The sequence below is a fragment of the Panthera leo genome, chromosome D1 (assembly GCF_018350215.1).
Source record: "Panthera leo isolate Ple1 chromosome D1, P.leo_Ple1_pat1.1, whole genome shotgun sequence".
Classification (NCBI taxonomy): Eukaryota; Metazoa; Chordata; class Mammalia; order Carnivora; family Felidae; genus Panthera; species Panthera leo.
This window is the reverse complement of record NC_056688.1, coordinates 27,798,183-27,814,761: the sequence shown is the minus strand read 5'-3', so window position 1 is coordinate 27,814,761 and position 16,579 is coordinate 27,798,183. Positions and strand designations below refer to the sequence as shown.

The 16,579-nt window shown below is 41.8% G+C and overlaps 1 long non-coding RNA gene across 1 annotated transcript; it reads right to left on the bottom strand.

The window, feature by feature from the left end:
* Positions 1-473: 473 nt before the first annotated feature.
* Positions 474-9,693, bottom strand: LOC122201092. Its single transcript, XR_006194074.1, has 3 exons — positions 9,630-9,693; positions 685-783; positions 474-572 (listed from the first exon to the last, which is right to left on the bottom strand). It is a non-coding gene; the product is annotated as an uncharacterized LOC122201092 (long non-coding RNA).
* Between the last annotated feature and the right edge of the window lie 6,886 nt (positions 9,694-16,579).

Below are 16,579 nucleotides of genomic sequence, written 5' to 3'. Positions count from 1 at the left end.
ATCTGAAGCCTTACCGATAACACAAATAGTTGATTAACACATATTCCATATGTTATATGTATCACATACTATATTCTTACAATAAAGTAAGCTAGAGAAAAGAAAATGTTATTAAGAAAATCATAAGGAAGAGAAAATACATTTATAATATTGTAATACATTTATTGAAATACTCTACAAATAAGTGGACTGCACAGCTCAAACCTGTGTTGTTCAAGGGTCAGTGGTATATATATATATATATATATATATATATATATATATATATACCGTTTCTCAGAGAACACTGACTAATCCAAATTTCTCTGTTTTCTCCTTCTCTGTGTATTTGTCTCAAAATTTACCCTATCTCTCTTATAAGCTCACTTATGATTGAACTTAGGAGCTATCTTGATGATCCCAGATAAGCCCCCCCTTTCAAAATATTTAACTTAATCCTGTCTTTTGCTGTATAAGGTGATACTTACTCTTTGCATTATAGGGTAATATTCACAGGTTCCAGGGATTGGGAAGTGAGTATATCTTTGAGATGCCAGTTTTTTTCAGCCTACCATGGGGGGAGCAGTATACTTCTAGGCAGAGGAAAATACATCAAAGGAAAGAAATAGTTAAAGAACTGGGAAAATACAAAATATTGGAGAAAAATTCTAAAAGACTTGGGAAGCATCAGGAGAAAGAACTTACCAAAAACAAGTAAAAGGATTGATGAGTGGTATTAAGTTCTGAGAGCATGCATCTTTATTTTGGCTGTGGTAAATGTTTCATTTCCATCCACTTGTTGACCTAGGGTAGGAGCAACGATTGTGGGATCATCAGCTCACGACCAGGGTTTTGCTAATTATGTACTGCCCATGTCATGTTCTGTGAGTGCCCCCTGGCAGGGGAAGAGGGCAGCACAGTCAAGGTTACCTAGACAGCCCACTCTCAGCAGTGCTCCAACATGGACCAGTTGTATCAACCCTGCTAGCTGTCATTCTGGTCAATTTGGGGAACACAGACAATAGGAAATGAAAGTGGACATTCAGATTTCCAGTGGCAATGGGATGGGGGGAGAAGTATTGCCAAGAGGAAAGAAGTGAGGGCAGGCATGAGTCCTGGGTGGACTGGGACAGCAGGTATGGAGAGGGTCAGGAGTGGAGAGGGAAGTGCCCAAAGGCGGGGCAGCAGAAGTCCCCACAGGGGTCCCCAGGGAGAGGAAGGCTGGCATTGGCAAGAGGAGGACAGTACCAAGTGGAAGAGACAGCTGGCAGCATGTGGCACCCCAACCTATTCTTTCAAAATCTGCAAGCCATTGTACCCATGGAGTGCTGCTGAGTCTCCTCAGTCACCATAGGCTAACCCAAATGGGATGTATTCTTGGATAACTCATGTCATCTCCTAGGCATCAATTTTTTCATCAACAGAATGGGAATAAAAGAACATACCTACTTCAAAGTATTGCAGGGGTTAAAGGAGTCATGTATACAGGGCCTAGGGGAAAGCCCCTGGCATATCAAGGCTCCTGATGAATGATAACTGAGCCATTATTACTTGTGTCTGGGACTCAAGGTCTCTATGTGATCCACATGCACTAATCCACAGAGTCCTCTCCCCTCCCGGCACCCACACTTTTCCACATTTTTGCAAAACCCTGTTCTCCAGGTTGCTAAGCCAGTGGACTTCGTCCTGGCTCCTGTCAGCCCTTCCAGGGGAATGCTGCTCCCCACCACTGAACACAGAGGCTACACAGCATCCCATGGCCAGGCAGGTTCCCATCTCCTGCCTGCCGAATCAGGAGGCTCTGTTTCTTTCTCTGACGGCAGCCTTTTTTTCTCCTGCTCCTCTGCAGCCCAGGTACCTATACGGCAATTTGTTCCAGATGCTGAGCAATTTGCGTAGTCCTGCTCAGCATGAAAAATATTTCCCCAATGCTTATCGACCTCTGGAAAAGCTGGTGTTTTCAAGCCTGCCAGCCAATCACCAACACTTAGCTGGAAGCGTGTGGGCCTTTAATCATCGTTGTCCAAACACGGGAAGAGCAGCAGCCAGCAGAGAGAGAATTCTTGCTGGTTAAACCCTGGGAAGTGGTGTGTCTCTCACCCACTGAGCTGTGGACAGAAGTCCCCAAAGAGTCATTGTTTGTTTGTCTCTCTAGGAGCTGTGTCTCCAGGAGTTTGGGGAGAATGTACCTGATGAATCAAGTGGATTCTCAGCTGAAACAGAATCAGTGAGATGGAAAAAGTGGTCCAAGAAGGCTGTTCAATGAATCAGGACCTTCCTGCCTCTGGCAGAGGGGCAATACTCTCTCAGGGCAGGGAGCAGAGAGAGCTACTGACATGTGCTAATTGAGTGCCTTGTTTTTGAATATGTGGTCTGAGGGCCAGCAGCACCCAGAACCTTTAGAAATGCAGATTCTCAAGCCCTACCCCAGACCAACCGCATCAGAATCTGTATTTTAATAAGATTCCTGTGTGATATCTATGTAAATACAGTTTCAGAAGCACTGATTTATGAGACACATAAAGATCCTATCCTCTTTCTCACCCCGAAGTATCTCCTTTCATTAAGCTCTGCTAGAGATGCTGGCAATTTACACATTCATTACTTCTTAATTAAGACAGGGAATATTTTTTGAAAGAGGTTGTATATAGAGTCATTATAATAATGGGGTCCCACTTCTGCAGGCCTCAGACTTCTGTGGACCTTCAATGCAAGATAAGGTTAGATTTTCCCTTAAACCCTTTGTTTCTCACCCACAAGGCTTTTTTTTTAATACTCTGCAGCAGCAGCAGCACTCACTAACAATGTTTATTACAAGCCCATGTGTTTGTTTCCTTAATCACCAGTGATGGGAACCAGCCCAAAGGCACACTGAAGCTGCTCATGGTAGGAGAATATCATTAATATGTCAAAAATGTGTGCCTGCCTCTTGTGCTACACAACATCTCCAGGCATGGCTGCTACCTTCCCAAAGATTACAGTATAATCTGTAGTTTCTTTGTGGAAGAAATTAAAAATAATCTTAGATTTCCAAGCAGCTCCCTGTGGGATGCACATTTTGCCTCCTGTGACCCCAGTACCTTTCTTGGTATCCAGAACAGCATCAGCCCTCAGGGTTTGCAGGATGACCAAATGCTCTTACCTTGTATCAAGCACCCACTACATGCCAGGCAGTGAGCTAGGCATTTCTACTTGCTCTCTCTTTCTATTGCTCTAGGGGTCTATTTACCACTCCCAACAGTTATGTGTTCCACACAACCATCCTACTGAGTAGATAGTAACTATCTGCCTTTCCTGTGGCAGAGGTGTCAGGGAACAAAGCAGGTTCATTGGACCCAAAGCTTCACTGTTTTCACCACTTCACTTTACCTCCAAGTAAAGAACAGAATGGATGGATGATGGGTAAATGTTGTGAGAGCATGTTAGGGCACCTTAGCAAGGCTTGCTCTTCAAGGACCCCACCCCAAAATGCTTCTGAGGACAAAACCCAAAAACAGTCATGAATAAGAGAGCAGTAGCCACTGTTGTCCAGTCACCTGAGGTTCCCAGGACCAGGTCACTTCTGTCCAAAGGCTGCCCCTCACCCCCTCTAATGCCAACTTCACTGGGCATGTGAGGAAGCAAGCAGATTAGGATTCAGCACAGTTTCCTAAGCAAATGCCCAAATCCTGTGGGGGAAATCAAGCTATGGAAATTAAAACAAAAGTAATGACAAAAATCAGTTTCAGTAAGTATCAAGGTAAAAAAACAGGATTTGTACTGTTCCCCCACCCTCCCGCCACCAACCACCAGCTTTTCTCCCCATGGTTTGAGAAGTCCAGAATGCCTCTTGGTACATGATTAAAATTTCCTCTTTTGGTGGCTCCCTCCCTGTCCCCTTCATCTTTTTTGGTCTGAGCTGACACGAGAGACAATTAGGGACTGTATAATCATTGCTGCTGGGGCTGTGCTTCTACATACATTCTCCTCAGAAGGGGCTGATTACCATATTAAGCATCTTTCACTTGACAAAAATCAGTGAGAATGTTTCCCTCCATTTTCCCCAGAATACAGACAAGAGAGTCAAGAGGGAAAGGCAGCCAGCCACCAATGAGGTCTAAATCATCAGAAACTTCTCTGTCTTTATAGCACTTATTTCCTTTGATGTTAAAATCTCTTTTTCTACTTGTGATTTATTTTTTCTTCTCCTTCTGCTTCTTCTTTTTTTTTTTTTTTCTGTGAACTGCCATTCAGAGGGACTGTCCTCTCTGCAGAGCCCTGAACCTGCCAACATCTACTGGAAAGGTCAGCCTGGCTCTGGAAGTTTGAATCATCGCATAGCTCTGGCCCGAGGCAGATCTGCTCCTCAACTCACATCTAGCCAATCGTTCCCAAGTATCTTGCTGTGATTGACAACTGTCTGGAGAACATTAGGTTTCATTCACCATTTTCAATAAACAACAATGGAAAGAAAAGTAAACCCCAGAAACCAACTTTGCAGCAAGCCTGCAGTGTTTTCTGACTTGAAAGGCAAGTGAAGTGGAGACTCAAATCAATTATCTAAATAATTAAAACCCCAAATATATTTCCCTAGACACACTCAAATAGTTGAAGCAAAGGGGGCTTTCAGGTGACCTACATCAAGACCTCCCTTCATCTTCCTCACCAATTTGTTTATCTGACTCAGACAGTGTCAGTAAGGTCATAGGATATGAGGACAATAGGAGTAATGTATTAAGTGCCCATAATATTCATCTAATCATCTCAATACACATACCATTAAGATCCAGGGCTTCCTTGTGGCTCAGTCTTGGAGTAGTTTCATTCAAAGAATTACAGTCCAAAAGTCATACATAAGTTTTAAAGGGATTGCAGTTTTAACTCTTTCAAACTACATTAAGAGAATCCAACTCCTAAGATAGGGCAATACTACCTAATAGCAAGCAAACAAGCACTGTGACCTAAACTCCAGTTCTCTGCTGCCCCACAGCCACCAGGGAGCCCTGTCTAAGTGCCTCACACCCTCCCAGCAGCCCCAAAGCTCCTGCCATGAGGCTCCGGTCTTTTATTTCTTTCTTGGTTAACTCCCACCTCTCTAGACATGGCTGTATTCATTCACTGGATTCTACATCATAAAATTACAAAACTAGCTGTCAAAGATGGAATTCTTATCAGGAAGGAGGAGGAAGGAAAGCTGTACTAGCTGCCACAAAGACAAAATGTTCTTTGGTGGGCTGGGACTGATGGGGCAGGAGACAAGAAAGGCTGAGATGCTCACATGCTAGTGAAATTTGTACCTGTCCCACAAGCCATGTGACAACTTTCAGAAGATTATATTATCTCTACTCCATGGTGAGCAGCCTGACCCCAGGCCACTTGTCGAATGTCATAGACCTAACGAGTGGCAAAATTAGAACCAGCGTATATGACAACAAAGCTCACCATTTTTCCACCAAACCACAAGCATCCTATGGAAGGGATATGATTAATCTGGGATGATAATAATAAAAATAAGATTTTTATGATTAATTTCTTATCAACCTTTAGGTGAAGCAGATGTAGGAGTTGGAGAGGTAAAACAATGACACTGGAAATGGCTTCCCTTTGGCTTGTGACCCAGTTGGTCTTCCAACCCTCACATAATGCTAGCTTGTGGTTCTTTCTGATTATATTTGGTGTGGTTGGCTTTCCTTAATAAATGCAACTTAAATTCATTTCACAAATATTAGTTAAGTTCCTGCCATGTTAGGGATCATGTGAGATAGAAGGCAAATAGAAATACAGCATGATCCTTGCCCTACGAGAGATGGAGTTGAGTTGGAGATACAGGCATTTATAACAATTAGGACTGTGCAGTGTGGAAAGGGAAGAAGAGCAGAAAATATCCAACTGTGCCCAGATTGATCAGGATAGACTTCACCAAAGGCATACCATTTGACAGGTCTCTTGGATAACTGTGTTCTACTGCCTTTTTTAACAGTTTCTGTTAGTCTTCAAGGTAATCTTCAAATTGTTTCATTTTCATACTTAACCATTGTGTTCTACTCAATCCCTAAAGAAATTGTTACATTGACCAGGCTTCAAAGTCATACCCTCCCAAGATGAGTCACATTGAAAAGTCATATTTTCTTGGCCTCTCCACAGTTCAATTCTACTATCCCTGGATTGGCTCAATAAATATTTTTTGAGCATATAGTTGTAAGCAAATAAAGACATAGCCTGTGGCCTCATGGAGCTTAAAGTCCATCTGAAGAGATACATGTTCTTCAAATATTTGTAAAGTTTATGTGACATTTCATACACATAAGTATAAAATTTCAACTATGCCCTGAGCACACAGAAGAGAGGGATCTGACCAGGGGTGGGGGTAGGGGGGAATTGTCAGAGATTTCTCAAAGTGTCAATATTAAAGCCAATATCTGAAGGACAGAAGTGAGGAGAGAAGACCATCTCATGCAGAGCAAACAAAGAGGCTGAGGCAGGAGGGAGCAGAAGAAAACAAGTGGCTGAAAAAATAGCAATGTGCTCAGAGTGGAAAGCAGATGGGGAATACAGGGCAAGATGAAGCCAGACACAGGTGGAGCCAAACCCCACAGGGCCTGTGGCCATGTGAAATATACTGGTGTTTATCCCATGAGTGAAGTGAAGCCATTTATGCCATGACAGGCAAGACCAGGTCTGCATTTTAAAAAGGCCACTTGAGGGGAGCCTGGGTGGCTCAGTCGGTTAAGCATCCAACTTCAGCTCAGGTCATGATCTCGCAGTCCATGAGTTCAAGCCCCACATTGGGCTCTGTGCTGACCCTTCAGAACCTGAAGCCTGATTCAGATTCTGTGTCTCCCCCTCTCTGTTCCCTCCCCCACTTAAGTTCTGTCTCTCTTTTCCTCAAAAACATAAATAAACATTAAAAAATTAAAAATTAAAAAAAATTAAAAGGTCACTTGAGCTTCTCCTTAGAGAAAATATGGCAGAGTGGCAAGAGTGAATGTGTGAGACAGCTTAGGAAATACTGCAATAGTCCATGGGAGCTGGAAAGGGTGGAAAAATTAGCACCTTGGAGTGTAGAAGCAGGGTTATGGTCCTAAGGCCGTCCCCTTGCTGGTCAAGGCAGCCTGGCCAATGGAATGGTCTTTGTTTGGGTTTCCCCATTGACAAAACTGGTTAAGACACTTCCCTACCTCCTTCCAGGGTGCTTTTGAAGATCAAATTAAGTGATAAAAATGAACATACACAATGTAGCACAAAATGACATTGATAGCAAAGAAGCAATTAAAATATGTTTAATGGGTACCTATTGCTCACATGAGAGCAAAGAACACAAAGCCTGAAGAAAATAACATAGCTTTTAAAATTAGCACGTATTATGAGAGGTATAGGAGAGAAATTTGGAGTGAGGGTTGAGCAGTAGAGAGAAGAGAAAGAAACATAGAAGGAGAGAGGGAGCAGGAGAAGAGATTCGAGGACCATTTTCATTTAGTTGTTTAAATCAGAGAATGGAGAGAAAAGAAGTCAGTGAATGTGTGTGTTCCCCTCGTCTGGATGCTAGTTCTGCCTCTAGCTCCACCAGCCCATGGATCTATTTATGAATCAGTAGGCCTTCTTTTTGAATAAGCCATGATGCTATTTACGTTTTCTTTTAAAAGAGTTATCTCCATTTTCTGCCTTTCCCCCATGTGAATCCTTGCATAATTACTCAATTGATAACATTCTTCTGACAAAAAAAAAAAAATCCAAGCCAAGAAAAGAAAGGCACACTCTGAATTTTCAGAACGCTGATTCCAGAAAGAACAGAAATGATTTCTTCTTTTGCTCCTGTTCTGCAATTGTATAGCAACTTTTGCCTTTTTAAATGATGAATTAGTAAACCCTATTATTCATCTTAATAAAAAAAATTCTACCGAAACCCTTTTAAGTTTTATGACAAATGGAGTGTCTTGAATTAACAAAGTACTTGGAATGTGGAGCAAAAATCCCCCACAAATATCCCCAAATGTGTTCTCAGATCACTTCTCCTGAAAGTTATCTTTGGAGAGCTGTTCACCGGCTCTCCCCCACCTTCTTTTCCCATTAGCCCCCTCCCATGGATGGCTTTGTTCCTAGAACCTTCATTCCGTACAGTGTCAAATGCTTCTGAGAGCTTGGAGAGGTGTGCTTCAGTCTCCCAAGGCCAAGCCTGGCCGTGCCAACTGTACAGAAATCCAGGGCGATGGGGAGAACGCCACCTGCTTGTTGGATTCCTTTCCCTCTCCCCTCCATGCCTGCTTCACCCAAGCTGTGGCAACCTTTCTCAAAGAGTGACCCAATCACCTTGAAGCAGAAATACATCAATGTGTGAGTTCTGCAACAATGGTATTGAAATTAACCTGCTAGCCTGGCAGATAATTATCTTAATAAGAAATTTTCTTTGAAAACACAGATTTTACAAACTCCTCTTGATCTCCAAACTTGAACCAAGCAAACAGCTCCATCTCAAAATATGATCTTAGAATGAAATTAATATTGATTATGAGGAATATAAAGTGCTGCATGGAAGATAGTAAAAATTGTTTCAGATTAGGGGGTGGGAAAATAAGATGAGAATAAAAATGAAGTATTAGCAAAGCACTATAAAATGACAATAAAGTCCATTGTTGTTAAATCACTCAGTTAATTAATAGAAGATTCTGCAGGAATATATTAAGTTACCACTAAATTGTGTGATCTGGTTTTGTTTAAAATATTCAATAGACTCAAAAACTCAGGAGACCTTTGGAGAAAGGGACCTGAGGTCAGGAACCTGAAAGCTAAAAAATAGGATTAACTACATTAAGTTTATTTATTCACTCATTTATCCATTGAACACATATTTTATAGGAACCCACCATGTGCAATTGAGAGCTATGTGCTACAGAAACAGGGCAAATCACTGTCCTCAAGATGCTTACAGACTAACAGGAGGAAACTATGGCAGGAGTTATGATTAAATCATGACACAGTTACAATGAAGACCAAAGAGAGAGGGAGAGAGATGTGAGTTCCACCTGGAGGAACCAGGAAATTGCCAACCACCCCACATAGCCAACTACCTGGTGGTGGTACAAGTGGGCAATTCCTGTATGTACTTTGGATTTGTTCTGTTGATGAAAATACAGAGCTGAGACCTGCTCCCTTGTGGGAAGTAGGGCCAATGAAGAAAAAGGACATAATTCCTGTTGACAATCTCCCAGAAAAAAAAAACAGATACAGTACTCCAGACTATAGAAAGCAGGCCTTAGAGAGGAAAGGCGTGCTTTTATCTCTTTCTCTAGTCTTGGATCTGTAGGGCCTGTGCTTCTGGTGGAAGAAGTTGAAGTGTGTATGCCTGGGAAATGGGTGCTGAACTGATATCTAGAAAAAGGGACTAGTATAGCAGCAAAAAGGGAGGAATTATTTCCCACCTGCCATTGACTATTTATAGAGAGGACTCCAAACCTCAGAGGTCAAGTCACAGATTGCAAGTTTGCTTTGATGGCTGTTATTCTCTGTTTACTACTAGAAGGCTATGTATCAGAGTACCTAAGAGCAAGGGCCCTGAGGACAAACTGCTTTCATTCCTATCCTGACTCCCAACTAATTCAATGAGTAATCTTGGAAAAATCATTTATTCTACATCCCTTCATTATCTTTAAAATGGGAATAATCACAGGACTTACCTCATGGAGTTGTTATGAAGGTCAAATAAGTTACTACATGTAATGCACCTCTGATCATTCCCTGCATGGAGCAAACAGTAATTATTTGCTATGAAATACATGTCATTAAAAAAAATCCTTAATTTGAGTTACATCTCATTTGAGTTACTGAGTGTTTATAAAATTTTGAAATAATTAATTAAAACACTGAGACTTACCATAAGGGTTATAAAGGGGAAGGTTTTAGAGTAAAGATGCCCCCATTGTGCTGAGTTGACCAAGACAGTAAATGTCAGAAAGAAACTTAAAAAAGGAGTTTCTTGTGGAAGAATATGAGTCCTGAGTTCTGGGAGCCCTTCCCTTCCATAAGAGTCTCCTTTCAAAGATAGGCTTAAAGGGTCTGGCTTTGGGGCACCTGGGTGGCTCAGTCAGTTGGGCGTCCGACTTCGGCTCCGGTCATGATCTCGTGGTCTGTGAGTTTGGGCCCTGCATCGGGCTCTGTGCTGACAGCTCAGAGCCTGGAGCCTGCTTCGGATTCTGTGTCTCCTTCTCTCTCTGCCCCTCCCCCACGTATGCTCTGTCTCTCTCTCTCTCTCTCTCTCAAAAATAAAGATTAAAAAAATTAAAAAAAAAGGGGTCTGGCTTTTATTTTTATTATGGAATTTCATGCCAGTACTCCAAAAGAAAATTGAAAGTCATGTCATTTACATAAAACTGCACTGACTTCTGACTGGAATAAATTACATGTTTCTAATCTTTCTAGGTAACTTCCAGGGAGGGCCCTGGGAGTATTAGCCTGAACCTTGGTTTTTAGGTCATTTCATTAAGCCTAGTCTATTTCCCCAAGTTAGGCAATGATAGATGTCAGGAAAAGGGGTCACACATACACACACACACACACACACACAAACACACACACCACAGTTAGTATCATGCATTAAAAATGTAAGAATTATTGAAAAAATATCTGCAAGTGAGAAATGGCAGAGCACATGCAGTCTTCATCCCTACCCACGAGGAACTGTGTCCAGGCCAGACATGGCTGTATGCACTGTGGAAAGGCCCCTACAAGAGACTTGTATAAATTCGTATTACACTACACATTTATAGAAGAAGTGATAAGGGGACAAGGGCATATCTAGTCAATTCAGCAGTGGGAATTCCCTTTTCAAAGAATAGCATTATCAGGAAAAGGGAAAGGCTCTGGAGTTCAGCCACTGATATCCCCCTGTTCTGTTGAGCTTACTCAGAACTGCCTAGTTGGCATCTTGCTGAGCTGTCAAAATTGGGAGGGAATGAATCTCCAAGGCCCAGAACACCTGATCACCATAGGCCCCATGTGTTCTGACTCATATACACTTAAGGCTTTCCCTAAGCCAACACATCCGCTTTCATTATCTTAATTGCCACCCACAAGTGAACGTCTCCTAAATCAAATCTTCAGCCTTGACTTCTTACTGAGCTTCAGATGGATATTTTTTCTTGCTTGTCTCACAATAATATCTCACACTCAGCATATCTAAAAATGGGTGACCCTGTTTCCCCAGACCTTCCCCTTTGCCTAAATTTTCTTGTCACAATTGATTGTCCCACCATCATCAGCTTTAACTGAAAGCATCCAAATCTGAAACCTGGCAGTCATCTTTGTCTCTTCCCTCTGACTTTTCATTAATTCATCACTGTGATGGTTAATTTTATATGACTGGGCTAAGGGATACCCAGATAGCAGATAAACATTATTCCTGGATGTGTATGGGAGGGTGTCTCTAAAAAAGATTAGTATTTGAATTTGTAGACTGAGTTAAGTAGATTGCCCTCAACTGTATGTGCTGTTATCATGCAATTTGTCCAGGGCCCCCGAATAGAACAGAAAAGGCATTGGAAGGGTTAATTTGCTTGGGTTGAGCCATCCATCTACTCCTGCCCTCAGACAAAGACATTGGTTGTACTTTGTTCTCAGGCTTTCAGACTCAGAATGGGACTTACATAATTGGCCCCAGACTCTCAGGCCTTCAGACTCAGATGGAATTACACCACCAGCTTCCCTGGGTCTCCAGCTTGCAGACTGTAGATCAAGGGACTTCTTGGCCTCTATAATCACATAAGCCAATTTTCATAATAAATCTCCCCTTTTTCTCTATATACTGTAGATCCTTATTGGTTCCATTCCTCTGGAGAACTCTAATACAATCACCAAGTCAGACCCATTGTAATTTCCATTTTTTTTAAATCCATGTCACCTGCTTCATGCCTGCAGCCAAGGCCTTAGCTCAGAAATGCATCATCCCTGGGGCGCCTGGGTGGCTCAGTCGGTTAAGCGTCCGACTTCGGCTCAGGTCATGATCTCACGGTCCGTGAGTTCGAGCCCCGTGTCGGGCTCTGTGCTGACAGCTCAGAGCCTGGAGCCTGTTTCAGATTCTGTGTCTCCCTCTCTCTGACCCTCCCCCGTTCATGCTCTGTCTCTCTCTGTCTCAAAAATAAATAAACGTTAAGAAAAATTTTTTTTTAAAAAAAGAAATGCATCATCCCTTGCCTGCATCATCCAATGCCCCTTAATTGGTCTCCCTATCTCAAACCTCCCATCATCATTAACTACCTGAGTTCCAAATCTCAACAGGTCACTTTATTCTACAATTTAAAATTAAAAAATCATTTAAAGGCCCTCATTGCCTAAATTCTTCAAAATGACCTAGAATGATTTTCATGAACCTATTTCTTGTGATTCCTCTTCCTTTACTATGTCATACCTTCAACATGGTATTTCTGGCTCTTAGGCTTTTAGATTAGTAGTCTCTTTCCAGGACTACTTTATTTTTTAATTTATTTTTAAGTTTATTTATTTATTTAAGCAATCTCTACACCCCAACATGGAGCTCAATCTCATGACCCCAAAATCAAGAGTCACACACTCTTCTGGCTAAGCCAACCAGGCACCCCTCTTTCCAGGACTATTTGAGAGTTAACTCGTTATCACCACCTATCCTTTGCCTCATTAGCTACAATTCATCCTTTAGGTCTCAGTGACAGAAACGTGATGATCATTTATCAATAAGATGCCAAAATATCCAGATTTCTGTGTATCAGTATTCAGAAAATCTGAAAATCTCTTCCAATTCTTGCCAAACCCTAACTGGCCCCATTCCCTGGGTACTGAGTTTTACCTCTGACACCATCCATATCAGAGGTAACAGTATCAATTTGACAGTCTTTGGTACAATCATACAGTGTCCCTCTTTCTTCTAACCAAGGGACTTTACTTTTTTATCCAAGAAACATTCCACTTCCAAAAGTGACCCTACTTGATCATCTTTGTCTGAGGCTCCCCATTTGTTTTCCAGTTTTGATAGAAATTTATCTTCACTTTGCAACTTCAATTGCTCATCCTGTCCTTCTTTTCCTAGACTGACAGACAGGAAGAACTAATGGCCTTAAAGAATCTTTCAGTGTTACTCTACCCACCACCAAGCTGATCGCTTATAAGATCAGCTGGGCCTTCACAGAACAGGAGAATTAAATTGTATACAAGTCTCTCTTCCATGTCTCTATCACTGAGCCAGCTATTAACAAAGTCTTCCTAAAAATGCAAAGTCTCACAGGCTTCAGAAGGCCAAACAATCGTACTGGATTTAAGTCAAAAAGCATCAGATCCCTTGCAGATAAAGGACAGCTTTGATTCTCTATATAATAATTTCTTCTTATTCAACCTTCAAATGATAAAGTTAACTATGTTCTCATCAGCAAGTACCTCTATACCCTCTCAAATCTATCTTTGTTTCATCCATTTCTACCCTGCACTTCCAAATTCAAGTATTTGAGAATCTTCCCTGTATATCTATGCACTATGTGAACAATTAACATGTCGCTACCAGCGTCCCACTCTGCCTGGGAGGATATATGAAGTGGGTTCAGCCTGAAGAGAGATAAATCAGATTCCACTCCATAGGTTCCCAGGATTTAGTTTCTCTCTGTGCACTGTCACTCTTTTGCTTACAGACTCTTCTACTGACATGCTTAATCGCCTTCAGTGACCCTCCACTTGCCACAGTATAAAGCTCAAGGCTAGGCCTTCGAGACAGTGTGACAGGCCATTTCTGGCCATTTCTGATCTGGTTCCTATCTATCCACCTAGCCTCATTCAGTTCAGGTAGGGGTCAAATGGTACTCAGGATAGAGTATACCTCAGAGACATGTCAGCGCAACCAGCTATATGAGAAACATGATGGGCAAGTATAGATTTACATAGAACTCGGCTAATAATGACTCAGGACTTGTGGCAAATAAGCTCCTTAGGCAAGGCACATTTATACTAGCAGATATTTTGAGGTAAGGGAAATATTGGAAATACTCAAGAGGGATCCAGATTATATCAGAGCCAAAAGGGTTAAACTGCAGTAAGGATTATCATCAATTTCTTACTGAAAAGAAACTGAAAAGATGTACTGCCTTTGCTCTATATTGCAATGTAAAAGGAACTGCAGATAGTTCTCATTACACATTGCGAGTTCTGTCACACTTAAATCCTTTTGTCACTCTCACAAAGCTCTACAGTAAAGAATCTCTCTGGCCATTGTTATATATTACTGCCAGGTCTGTGAGGTCAGATCCTTCCTGATGATCGGAGTCAAGATTCTGGCACACAGCAACGACAGGACCAGATGTGCCCTTCACTTCTGTGAAGAATGTTGTCTTAATGGCAGTTAGTCCTCTCCAGTGATCCCACATTGAAATGGCATCTGGTTGCAAGCCTTTTTCGATAAAACTCCTCTTTCGGGGGACAAGTCCCATGACTGACATGGTCCCCAGGTTGCTGATACCCCATCTCCTGCCTTGGAGATTCTTTTCCTGACCTCAGACTAATCACCATGCTCCACCTGTCTCATTCTCTATGCCCATGTGGACTCAAAAGTGACATGGCCAGGATCTCACTGTCAGGATAGGGCAGTCTTACCAGGCTCCTTCTACCCATGGTCACCTGATCAGATGCGTTTATGCTTATCGGGTCCAAATTTCCAGCCTGGCCTTCATTTAAACTGTATCCTGACCGTTCAGCTAAACCCACATTAAAAGATGGGGCACTCCCTGGACAGCTCCAGCAGGTATGCTGGCTTGAACTCTTCTCCATGGCCTTTCTGAGCAAGTGGAGTAGACAGTTTGGCTGAGGCATATGTTTCATGTAGGACAGTTATGGGAAATGGGGCTATAAAAGCAGATTGGGGTCATCCTGGGGAGGACTCCAAGAGAGAGAGAGAAGCATCCCTCCTCTGCTTTGAAGCCCTCTTCAGCAGCACAGCACTGCCACACACAACTCCAGATTTCATTTACTGGATAGGGAGCAACTCCATTAAACTTCAAAGCATCACTTGAGAGAGGATTATTTTCTTACCAAGGTGACTGGAGGTATTTCGGTTCTAAGACTTTATGATCACATTGTCTCAGAGGCAGCTTGACAACGTCTTATGTCTCTGACACTGGAGGGATTTATTCACTTGAAGCGCGACATTAAATCCTTGGCGGGCACTGTATGTAAAATCTGGCTTTATAAATAAACACTACTTTGCCCTTCTGCTTTCCTTTCTTCTGAGAATCTGCAAGCCTCCAACATCTCATAATGAAATAAGCCTTGTACTTCTATCTTAATGGAAGATAGATGTTATCCTTGCTGAGCTGTAGAGGCTCCCTCCTCTATAGGACCAGAATGATAATATTCATACATCTTTCCCTCCAGAGACCTGAAGAAGTTTGAGTGGCTAATAGGTGTAATTATTCCACTTGGAGATCGAGGAGGAAATGAAGATCCTTTGTCTTAAGCATCACCATTGTGCCTTGTTTCCTCATCCTTCCCCCAAAGCTTCTTTCTGCTTCCTAATTCACACAAATGTATGTATCCAATAAAAAAAATAAAAATAAATAAATAAATAACAAAACAAAAAAAAACATTGGGTTAAAAGAAACCTTAGCTTGGTTATTCCTCCAGACATGATCACCAGGCTCTACTCAAATCCTGCTGGTGATGGGAAGCTCACTACTCCTAAAAGGCAGCCAGTTCCACTAGAGATAGCTCTCTTTCTCACATGGAGCTAATATCTCCTTCCTTGTAATTGTTGCCTTTGGGTCCCAACCATGACCCATTGGAGTATCTTTGAGTAAGTGTTATTCTTTCTCCATATGACAGCACCTCAAATATTTGAAGGCAACTATCATAGCTACTTTTCATTATTTTCTTCTCCCACATGAGCTAGGGGCAGACCTTAGCAAGCAGAAAAAATTGTTCACAGAGACTTGTAATATTTCCATTTCTTAAAGAAGAAATAAACATGGAGCAATTTGTCACCCACTTACTGTCCTATTTTTTCAGGTAGAATAAATGCTATTTTCAGCACTGAATCTACCTCAGTTAACTCTTTGGTCTCAGAAAGCCACTGAATTTCATCATGCTCTAAAGCTTTTGCTGACCCTACTGCTGGAAAATGTTGGTGGCTTTCTCCTATGTGCTCCCACAACATTCCATTTAAATTATTGCATTGTTTTGTTTCAGTTCATTTATACCCACGCCTGCCTCTCAAGACTTAAAAGTCACAAGCACAGCCCATATTTTAGTCATGGTGGTATCCCCAAAGCCTAGCAGAGTGCCTAGAACTTGGTAGCAAGAAAATAAATGTTTGCTGCTGAATGAATGTTGTCTATACATCATAATAAAGAGGGTTGTCAAGATTTCTTCAATGCCTTAAACTATTGGGAATCTGTTACTTTACAAAGTTGGTTTATTATTTCTCCTGTCAGTTTCAGGTTCCAAAAATATGGAACACGTGTACAAATGTGGAAGCAACTTTGTATATATATACCCCATAAAGAAGATCTATGCCAGCACTCTGCTGTATTTATCTGGCGACTAGCATCAGTGGTGACACATAAAACTATACAGTTAAAAGACATTAAAGTACAACTTAGATGAAAATAGATGAAAAAGATAG